This window comes from Schistocerca americana, chromosome 4, assembly GCF_021461395.2.
Source record: "Schistocerca americana isolate TAMUIC-IGC-003095 chromosome 4, iqSchAmer2.1, whole genome shotgun sequence".
In the NCBI taxonomy this organism is placed as follows: domain Eukaryota; kingdom Metazoa; phylum Arthropoda; class Insecta; order Orthoptera; family Acrididae; genus Schistocerca; species Schistocerca americana.
In genome coordinates, this window is record NC_060122.1 from 739494917 (window position 1) to 739507086 (window position 12170).

Below are 12170 nucleotides of genomic sequence, written 5' to 3' on the forward strand. Positions count from 1 at the left end.
CTATCCACAAAGTACATTACGTTTTGGAATTAAAAATAAATAAAGTATTGGAAATTTTTTTTATTATATACAGACGAAAGCCACACTTAAATACTACTTTTCTAGATAGTTGCCACTTAAATTAAGGCACTTATCGTAGCGATGGACGAGCTTGGAAATTCCTTCGTCGTAAAATTCGGCCGCCTGCGCCTTCAACCACGTGGTTACCTCTTCTTGAAGCTGTACGTCGTCATCAAAACGCTGCATAGCCAACCACTTCTTCATTGCTGGGAATAACTGGAAGTCGCTCGGTGCCAGGTCGGGACTGTACGGCCGATGAGGAAACAACTTCCACTTAAAAGATTCGAGAACTTCACGAGTGGCATTTGCCGTGTGGGCCCGGGCGTTGTCGTGAATCAGCAAGATCAAAAAATGGCTCTGAGCACTATGGGACTCAATTGCTGAGGTCATTAGTCCCCTAGAACTTAGAACTAGTTAAACCTAACTAACCTAAGGACATCACAAACAGCCATGCCCGAGGCAGGATTCGAACCTGCGACCGTAGCGGTCTTGCGGTTCCAGACTGCAGCGCCTTTAACCGCACGGCCACGACAGCCGGCTCAGCAAGATCTTTGAGCCCAACTTTCCCCTGCGCTTGTTTTGTATTGCTCTTCTGAGGTTGTGCAGAGTTTGGCAATACCTTTGAGAGTTTATTGTAGTGCCTCTTTCCAGGAAATCCACAAAAATCACAGCTTTTCTGTCCCAAAAGAGGTAACCACGTGGTTGAAGGCGCAGGCGGCAGAATTTTACGACGAAGGAATTTCCAAGCTCGTCCATCGCTACGATAAGTGCCTTAATTTAAATGGCAACTATGTAGAAAAGTACTATTTAAGTGTGGCTTTCATCTGTATATAATAAAAAAAATTTCCAATACTTTATTTATTTTTAATTCCAAAACGTAATGTACTTTGTGGATAGCCCTCGTATAATTATATTGTTTTACTCCTATGGAAAGATCTCCATGACATGTGGGGCCGCAGGGATAGAATTATACAATTACACTCATGTTTCCCTGTGACGAATGAACATCATACCTAGGAACACAGTTCTTCGCTGAAAACAAATGATATTCGCAAATAATATCTTTGAGCTATTTTCAAAGACTCTCTAGGACGCAGCCTACCGCAAACCACCAATATTAATTGTAATTTAATAATCTTGTGTTGCAAAACATGATCATTGTACGCTGATCTCATGCACAAGATGTTAAGTGGATAAAAAGAGCACATTATCCATTTGACATCTTGTACGTGAGATCAGCCTAAAATGAACTTGTTTTACGACAAAGGATTTTAAGAGCTCAAGATGACAGCATAGCGTGTTCAAACCGGTTGTCTTAAATTTTAAAAAATATTTTTGCGATCTTGGCTATTGGTTTTTAACAATTAAACAGATCGCCTTGCAGTTCTCTCAAAATAAAAAAAAAATTACGCTTAAATAGGTCCTGCTGTATGATTAAGCGTTTATCGAACAATCACTAGAAGCAGTCATGTCCATTGAATGTCTAGGAACATACATACAGTGTGATTTAATGTGGATCGTTTGCTAACGCGCTTCCTACGCATTAGAGTAGGTGGTTTATCACGCGATAAGTTCACTAACTTAATATTACAGAGGTCAAGCTCACAAGTAGACTTTCTTCTTCCTGTACGCCTTTCGCGAACGGAAAGAGAAAAGGAAGAACAAACAGTTGCACACAAAGTACCTTCCTGAGTTAAATTAAGAGAAAAGTCTGAGAGGCAGCGAATTGGCTGCATGATAAATGCAACTGAAATGTTTGCTCCCAGAGGCAGTTTCGTTCCGGATCTAATTAACTGTGTAATTAATCGGTTTTCTAATTAATTTACATTTTAATTAGTTTATTTGCATGCGATTGTGCAATTATCATACAATTATAATAAAAATTTTAAACCTTTCTTGTTACTGCGTTGTGATGCGATAAATTATTATCAGACATGTGGGAGTGTGAGAAAGAGTGTAACTGTGCCTCGTTTCTGTGCAGGCTCTGTGAAACACGTGATGGCCGCTTTTAAATTGTGTTCAATACTCCTCTGTGGTGATGCAGAGCTCTGCCAACTCGTAACGAAGATAGATAACAACTTTTGAGGCTGAATCCAGCTCAGAGGCAGTTGACTCGAATACTAATACTCGAAAAATATTTGACCAGCGAACTTTACCCGTCACAGGACAGAATATTACACCTCCCCGACCGTGATCAGTGGAGTGTGGCCATAATCTTAGCCTTAAAACAGCTGCTCTCTCACTCTGTACCGTGGTGTGAGGATCTATGACACAGCTAATGATGACCTGTCGGTCAGGTGGTGGGTCTAAACTTGATAGCCTCTAACATAATTTTACAGTTGAGTAGGAAAAGCAGGTAACCTTTTTTTCATTATCTTAGGATGGGACCATGGAGAACTAATTGCATTTTGTGGATTTCAATCCTGAGACTCCTTTACTAGTTTAAATTGCGGTGCGGGAGAGTGGCATTTTTGCTGATATGGTTGAAGATGTTATCGAGGGCCACAAACAGTACCGACAAGAAGAGAAGCTTTTTAAACGTGATGCTACAGAATAATGCTGAATATTATATGGATAGATCGCTTTACTAGTGATGAGGTAATGAATTGAATTCGGGAGAACAGAAACTTATGGCAAAACTAAAGAAAGTACAGGTTAATATAACATATTCTGAGGCATCAAGGAATCATTAGTAATGGAGGGAGGTGTGGAGCGTGAAAATAGTAGAGGAACACCAAGCCTTGAATACAGTGAGGAGGCACAAATGGGTGCAGATTACGGTAGCTATTCAGAGATGAAGAGCCTTGCACAGGATAGACTAAGTTGGAGAGCTGAATCAAAACAGTTTTGGAGAGAAGCTCACAGCAACAAAAATACTGGTTTAAACTGTACGGAATATGAGAAAATGAGATAAAGAGAGAGAAAGGTAAAGGGATAGATAGATAGAGGCACAGAGAGAGAGAGAGAGAGAGAGAGAGAGAGAGTTTCGTCCTTGATATTCGGAGAGAGGGGGGAGGGGGAGGGAGAAGGCTGTTGGTTACATACCAGGGATGATGCTACTGAAGGCAGTTGCAGGGGCATGCGGAGGAGGTAGCTTAAGTTGGCGTGGTATTTTCTGTGCTACTTTGCCATTTCTGCTCGAGGACATCCACCTTACTGAGGTGAGGAGGTTTGTGCGTCCCATTCTACCCTGAGAGCTATGCCGGCGGGAGCTTAAGCTCCTGGCACGATCACCCAAACCAGACAGATCTAAGTGTTCGCACCAGACGAAGAACAGTCCGCAACGAAGCTGCTAAAGGCTTCACGTTAGTCGGTCTCCAGGAGGGCTCCGACATGGTGCAGGAAGGACTCTTATGCATGGTGAAGTCAAACTTTCTAGTGGAAATATCCCGAAAGATAAATTAAACTGCTAGCCTCTTGCATAGGTGATCCGTTTACCAAAGGCTATAGGAAGTAAACCTTGATCCAAAATTACTGGCAAGTTATGGGGCCAAAAGGTGGCAGCCTCACCACATGTCTACGCTGGCTACTGGGTGGCATCCTGTATCGGGGACTTTAATTCACTCATGATCTTCAAAGAAACCAACCGGATGGATTGCGTAGAAGACGACGCAAGCAAGAAAAGGACAAACGTTTTGAAACAGTGGAAAAGCTCAACATTGCGACTTGGAACTTGAGAAGCCTGCCCTTAAAAGAAACCGAGCTATATAAGTAAGTGAAACAAAGAAAAATAATATTGCGACAATCACAGAAACAAAGAAAAAGCTGAGAGGAACTGCAGATTTAGATGAATACCTAATGATCTACAGCGGTGTAGGAAGTGAGAAAAGAGCAAGTAATGGAGTAGCTGTCTTAGTAGATAACAGGAAATTTAAAATCGAAGATTACACTTACGTAAATGACAGAACCATAACATCGAAATTCAGAAGAGAGCGAGGACATCTAACAGTGAATAGGATGTACGCTCCCAAAGATGGAAGAAAACAAGAGACTGGAGCTTTTCTTGAAACCCTGCAAAGAGAAGCGGATAAATACAACAAAACGGACCACTATTAATCTACGGAGATTTAAATGCCAGAATAGAAAATAATCCGGTGCCTCTAACAGCGGGAACTTCTGGCGAACAGTACATAAATAACAATGAACATTCTCATACACATTTTTGCCTCAAGTAATGGATTCAAAATTACTAAGTCTTTTTTAGGAAGAGAGACATAGAAAACACACTTGGAGCGAGAGGGGACAGAGATCAATAACATGTTATGTGATGCCAACAATGAATATGCAAGCAAGTTCAGTCACTTCTCCTCAGACCACAATAGTAGCAAAAATAGTTACCTTTACTAAATGGAAGTAGACAAAATAGTGGAGACAAGCATAGAAGTAGGTTTTGTCTACCTATCACAGGCTGGGAGTATAAGACTTCTACACCAAAACAAGCCAGGTCTTTGCGCAAACAAGGAAGACACAAGCGACAGTTTAGAAACCAGATGGCAAAATATAAACCTATGTATTGAACAGTTCGCAACTGAGTCACTAGGAAAAACGAATACCAAAAGAATTAAAAAGGGCTTGAAGTACGGAATGAAGATATCGCAAAAGCAGCCGAGGAAAAGAAATGAGCATATCAGATAAGTTTACAGCCGCAAATAGAACCTGGAAAACAAGAATATAAAGAGAAAAGAAATAAAGTAAAATCCATTGTCAGGAAAACAAATGAAGAACCGTGGAATAACCTTGTAAATAGAATTGTACACGAGATCCACGAAAGGCAGTCCATAGCTTACAAGATGACAAAGCATTTAAATAAATCAAAAATGAACATCTGGCATAAATATAATACCAAAATATAAATGAATTACACATTATAATCAATTCTGATGTAATGAAAAACAAGCGTTATAGGAGGATCCCAGAAATGTGTAAACAATATGACGGCGGTGTCATAACAATCCAACAACTAAACAACGCCCTGAATGATGCAGAAAAATCGGGAAGCAAAAAGCCCCGACAGCATAAACGCCTAAACGCCGTATTACGTAAATAGGGGGGACTGTTGTTAAAGTTAGACTTATTCATTTATGCAATATGTGTTAGTGAAGACGCCAAATCTCAAGACCATGGACAGTTGCAAATGTCATATTAATATTTAAAATATGTAAACGAAGCGAATACAGCAATTACCGTGGTATAACATTAACTGACACTGCGTATAAGATCTATGCCAAGATAATGAACCAACTCCTACAAACCATTGTCGAAAATTTGTTATCAAAAGAACAAATTGGTTTCAGAAAAGCAAGATCCTGTACCGTTAATGTTTTCGCACTTAAAGAAATTATAGAAAAACAGGGAGAGTTCAAGAGGGAAACGACATCGCATTTATAGAATTAGAGAAGGGTTTCGGCCATGTAGATAGGAAAATCTTATGAGGAATTTTACATAAGAATGGTTTCCTCAGCACATAATAAAGGTGATAGAAAATCTTTGTAGAGGTACCATTTAAGAAATAAGAGTAACCAACCTCTGTTAGAAGACATGACGATAAACCAGGGGATTCGACAAGGATGTAGCTTATCACCCATTGTTTTTAACTATAACTGACGATATGAATGAAACTTGGGAACAAAAAATTAATCTGAGCTTGATATTATAATACAACAAATTTTTTAATACAATTATTTTTACAGACGACCTCGCAATTGTACAGCATAGCGAGACTTCGCTACAAAGATCCGTCTATAGACTATCAAATTACTAAAGATCACAATACGAAAATATCCATTCCACGAAACAAAAATGATGACTTCCAAAGGGACAAAACTACTGAGGATGAAAATCATAATACGAAACTGAACCACTGAAGAAGTTACACATATCAGCTGCCAGCCAGGCGCTACAGTCTGGAACCGTGTGGACCGCTACCGTCGCAAGTTCGAATCCTGCCTCGGGCATGGGTGTGTGTGATGTCCTTAGGTTAGTTCGGTTTAAATAGTTCTAAGTTCTAGGGGACTGATGACCTCAGAAGTTAAGACCCATAGTGCTCAGAGCCATTTAGAACACTTCAGCTACCGGGGAAATATTATACAGCGATATGCACACATACAGAGCTAGTATCGCGTACGCGAGTTACAAAAGGGCAATGCATTGGTGGAGATGTCATTTGTACAATGTGATTATGGCCTCACGACGGGATTTAACGGACTTTGAACGCGGTATGGCAGTTGCAGCTAGACACATTGGATATTCGATTTTGGAAATCGTTAGAGGAAATTCAATATTCTGAGATCTACAGTGTCAAGAATGCGCCGAGAATACCAAATTTCAGACAATGCTTCTCACCACGAACAAAGCAGTCGCCGACAGCCTTCACTTAACGACCGAGAGCAGCGGCATTTGTGTAGAGCTGTCAGCGCTAACCATAGAAATCAATGTTGGAAGTACTACGAACGTATCTGTTAGGACAGTAAAGGTACGTTGTCCAAGACGCGACGCACACTAGCGACTGCGACGGGTCGCTACGTGACGTCAGAAGTTGTTCGCTGGCGCATGCGCAGTTCGAGTTTGGGATGCGACGCGCGACTGTTGCGGCAGCTGTCGCAGCACTGCACCAGTGAGCAGTGTTGCGACGGAAGTCGCACGACACAAAGACGTACGGCTGCGAGAAAGATGTCGAGCCAGTCAAGGAAAACTGAAATGAGCCACTCACAGGATGTGATGCTCTGTAAGCTGGTGTCGCAACAGCCTTGCCTTTACGATTTGAAGAACCCTAAATATAGAGACACTATGTTCAGAGACAGAATTTGGGAAGAAATTGGTGCACAGTTGAAACTGGCAGGTGAGTGAAATATATAATATTTTCCCATTAATGCAAATTTTTCAGGCCTGTTATGAAAATCAGTATAATCCATGCAGATGTAGAATTAGAATGATGAAAATGAACCTGAAGGTCAATTTTCGCATTACTCTTTTTTGTGACGATAAAAATTGAAAACGGCAAATACATTACAAAATGAACAATCTAAAGTACAACGAGAAAGTTACATTTTACAATACCTTCACTTTGAAAGTAAACGGTAGATTGGTGTCTTGATGATACCTTCTAGTTGTGAAAAACCACCGCCAGATTGTTGTACAGCTTTCTGTAATCAATAGATGTTCGTTTTTGAGGAAAGCGTTTCTCAACAGATTGCGCAAACAGTATGCTGCAATAAGTAATTTGTCACATTCACTTCAATTCATTGGTAGAAGATGGTGCTCAAAAAACTTGTGCCAAAAGTGCACTACTGTTTTACAAGGCCCTTCTGGTCTGACACAGTTCACAATTGAAATTCGTCTTTTGTAAATCCTGGAGTCATCTTTTGAGTGCAGCTTGGCAAGATTAAATGTTGATGTCATCCATAACGATGTATGCTGTCAGAATACAAGAATATGGAAGTTCATTTCGATGGGAATAAAGATTCAGTCGGCTATGAAAGTTGCCTTAGCTTGTTCCAAAAGTTTCTGCATGGGAGAAACTGACAAGTATAATTTGGGGAAATTTTGTGAACAAGCACGGACATTATTTCTTCCACATTTCTGCCAGTGTATACTGTAGACGTTCAGAATCAAAATTCTAGAGATGTTTAAGGTGTAACCCTATCTTGTTGTCAAGAACTTGAAACAATGCAATGAAGCTAGCGTGCGCTTATTGTTAATAAACTTATCTTTCATTGGAATTTTAGGTGAAATGTGCAAAAACAGATGGAGGAATATTCGGGACTCGTATCAGAGAAATAAACGAGAAAGAAAACTTGGAACAGGTTCAGATGCCTCAGCAAAACCAAGAAAATGGGTTCTGCTTGATCACTTGGCTTTAAGAAACCTACGTTTCGTGGCATTTTAAATGAAATTGTCAAGAGCATATGGAGAAATATTAGTAACTCATACCGGAGGAATATGACATAAAATGGTTTCATTAGGTCCAAATGTGTCAGCGAAACAAAACAAATGCATTCTCTATCGTGTGATGACCACACGATTCTCGTTGCGCGTCGACAGAACTGGCGGCTAGTCGCGACGCTCCCGGAGATATATGAGCCCAAATCTCGGAAACGGAGATCGATATCAATCTGATCTCAACTTAAAAAATAATTTCGATATGTTAGCTTCTTTTCATCGGCAACGATGTATGACCTAACGTGAACCATACGTAAAGTAGCCAGCGACCACATTTTTCACTGTACACAATTCAAATTTTATGCAGTAGGTTACTTGTAAATTAAGTATCCGGATAACTGTGACGAATATCGGAAAAATAGACACCTCATTATCAAGCTGTGATGTGAAACTGTAAGATACGCAAACATCAATTTTTTGTGCCTTTTACTTTCCTCACAATTGATAGAGAAGTAATATACAGCGAAAAAAACACGCAAAACCGGAAGAGATACTTTTCAATTTTTTAAAGTAAAAGGAGAATCTGTATCGAAAAACTAACTCTGGGAGCCGATGTAACTTTGTTGCATTAACATACAGTATTTTTTACAGCAAGAAAATCGGAATTCTTATTTTTCTTATGTATTTGAATCCGCCGCCGCCGACCGGAGCTTGGGAAACGGCGACGACTCCAGTCGTGTTGCGGCCGTGTCGCCGCCTGCCAGGGTGGGGAAAAAGGAGGGGGCAGCGTCGCAGTCGCAGCCAACTGTCGCGTCTTGCACAACGTAACTTAAGGCGAAATCTGGCTGTGGCAGCATACGACTGACGCGAGTGTCTTTTAGTAACAGCACGACATCGCCTGCAGTGCCTCTTCTTGGTTAACCATATCGATCGAACCCTAAACGATTGGAAAATCGTGGCCTGGTCAGATGAGTTCCGATTTCACAGGCCAGAGCTGATGGTAAGGTTCGAGTTTGGCGCTGACCCCGAAAGTCGTGGACCCAAGTTGTCAACTAGTTGCAGTGCAAGTTTTCGTGGTTACTCCATAATGGAGTCGACTGCTTTTACATGGAAGGGATTGGGTCTTCTGGTCCAACTGAACCGATCGTTGACCGGAAATGCTTATGTTCGGCTACCTGGAAGCTATTTTCAGCTGTTCATGGACTAATGTTTCCTAATAACAATGGAATTTTTATAGGTGACAGTGCAGCATGTCACAGGGCCACAATTGTTCGCGACTGCTTTGGAGAACATTGGGGACAATTCGAGCGAATGATTTGGCCACTCAGATCCGCCGATAAGAAACCCATCGAACATTTATGGGACGTAAACAAGAGGTCAATTTGTGCACAAAATCCTTCACCGGCAACAATTCCGCAATTACGGGTGGCTATTGAGGCAGAATGGCTAAGTATATCTGCAGGGGACTCCCAACGATTTGTTCAGTCCACTCCACGTTGAGTTGCTGCACTATGCCAGGAAAAACGTGGCCTGACACGGTATTAGAAGGTAGCTCAAGACTATTATCTCCTCAGTGTAAGCTACCACAGTGAACTCGACATTGACAACGAACTGCAGAAACATGAAATAATATGCAGAACAATCAATAGAATATTGTAAAATAAAATGAAAAAAGACACAAAACTCAAGTTTCATATGGCAATCGCTACCCACACACTGCTGTTTGGAAGTGAAATTTGAACAATTGCGAAAAAGCAATAAAGTAGAATCCTAGCAACAGAAATGAAATTTCTAAGAATAGCTAAGGGCTGTACAGGATTAGGTAAACTAAGAAACGAAGACAGAGTAGAGCTGGGCACATGTGACATAAATGAAAAGATAAAGTCTAATCGACAAAGCTGGCTGGAGCATCAACAAAGAACGTCAGATTCAAGACTATCAAAACAAGCCTTAAATTTCAGACCTTTGGGTACAAGATCCGTAGGGAGATCAAGGAAAAGCTGACTGCTTACTTAGGGGATGGAAAAGGCCTACGGCCTAGACCATGATGAAAGAAGAACAACTTCGCCTTTGTGTGTGTTATTTCCATTTGTCCTTCATGCAGCCATTGATGTCAACTACTACACTGCTATTAAAATTGCTTTATGATTGACAGACGGCAGTGGTCGGGAGCACAGTTGCCAGCAGGTACACAGCACACCACGTGCTTATGAGATCGACGCGCAACACAAACCAAAAAAGAAACAAGTCGTGTGCTTACCGAGATTCCGTAATCACACATTATAGGCGAATAATGGCAATGAGACGAATGTTCAATTACACGCCGGCCGGAGTGGCCGAGCGGTTCTGGGCGCTGCGGTCCGGAGCCGCGCGACCGCTGCGGTCACAGGTTCGAGTCCTGCCTCGGGCATGGGTGTGTGTGGTGTCCGTGGGTTGGTTGGGTTTAATTAGTTCTAAGTTCTAGGGGACTGATGACCACAGCAATTAAGTCCCATAGTGCTCAGAGCCATTTGAACAATTTTTTTCAATTACACGAAAGTCGCAAAGTAACGGGTTATCTAAATAAGCGGAGAAAATTACGTAGGGCGGACACAGCTGAATTTTTGGTAACACACTGGATAACTAACGTACGAACGCCAGCTGTAACTGAATCAGTTACACCACCGTCTGTGTAGTCACAAGAACTGCTACCAGAATTTAATGAAATAATAAGTTGCTCTACGGTATTTTCTACTACACATCCATTTTCCTATGCTTTCAGTATATTTCCTATGTGTGGCTTGCAACGTTATGCCAATCTGACGACGAAGATTGGTTTATAGCGTCCTTTGCCAATCTCTCCACATCTGCCAGCGTAAAACCCTTGTTGTTCCTACCACGTAACCATTAACTTGAGAATTCAATGGAATTGAAATGGCGGTAGTATGATGGGAGACTGAGGATCTTACGTCCTTACCTTCTTGCCAGTTCATCTGCAACATAAAGAGGAAAGGTTGATCTATTCTGAGCCACGAGATCCAGTATTTCTGCATTTCTACAGTCGCCTGCTGTGGGAATGCTTTTATGTTGTAGCCAGGCAGAAGTTACTGCAGACGCCTTATCAAGCATAGCTGAATGGTGTGAGGCGTTGTCCTAACTATTAGTGCAGATTTCTTCAAGTTTGTGAAGGTTCTTTAATAATAACAAAAGCTACAGAAATATTCAGAGATTCCAATTCTGTGTGCCTTTAGCTGAGATAAATCTCCGCTGCATTTTAATGCATCGATCATAAACTAAATCCCAGGAATAATGATTTAAATAAATTCTCAGCTTTTTACGTCCATGATTGTAAAAATAAAATTACAAAACAGTTTGCTAGGCTGATAAAAGAAATAATTAAAACGAGAGCTATTGACTTTATCACTGCATTACTATGACAAAATACATCGTTAGAAAAAATGACAATAAGCTTAAAAAAGGGCTGAATGTGTATTTGAACTCACAACTTTCTCATTAACAGTGTCGTGCTTTACTTTTACACTAATGTCCCAGACTGACGAATTCGTTTCATATAATGCTGTTTCAATGCGCTGTAAGTGTAACGCGAACTTAGATTGCGGGTGTGATCAATGTGGTAAATTGTATAACAAACAGAAAGACGAATTTGGCATAGTGGCTCAAATGGGTCAAATGGCTCTGAGCACTATGGGACTTAACATAATTTGCCATAGTGCATGGGCACAATTTTAACTATGTCGAATAGTGACGTGTTGCGAGCACATAAATTATATTTACTCCACACTGTACTGAGATATCGCTCTCCTGTCACCCTTAAAAACAAATTCGGTGTGATGGCTGAATTTCGAGTACAGTAATATATGACCTGAAATTAAGTGAATGTAAAGGAATACATTTATCACTGCAAACTCACCGAATTAGCTGCTGTGGATTTCTTAAGTTCAAAGCAATTTGGTACCTATGACCACTAAAAGATGTGAGACTATAAAATACGAAAGAATCGAATTCTTAATTTGTGTGGCCATATTGTCCATACTTGCTATACAATTCTTGAGAGTATTTTTGTTGAGTGGTTACAAAAAGAATATACATATACATATATACATATATATATATATATATATATATATATATATATATATATTTGCGTAATTTTTTTTCGCCACACTGGTTTCGCTTTATTGAGATAAAGCATCATCAGTGATCTGGAATTAAGTTTTTTTCTCTTTTGATTT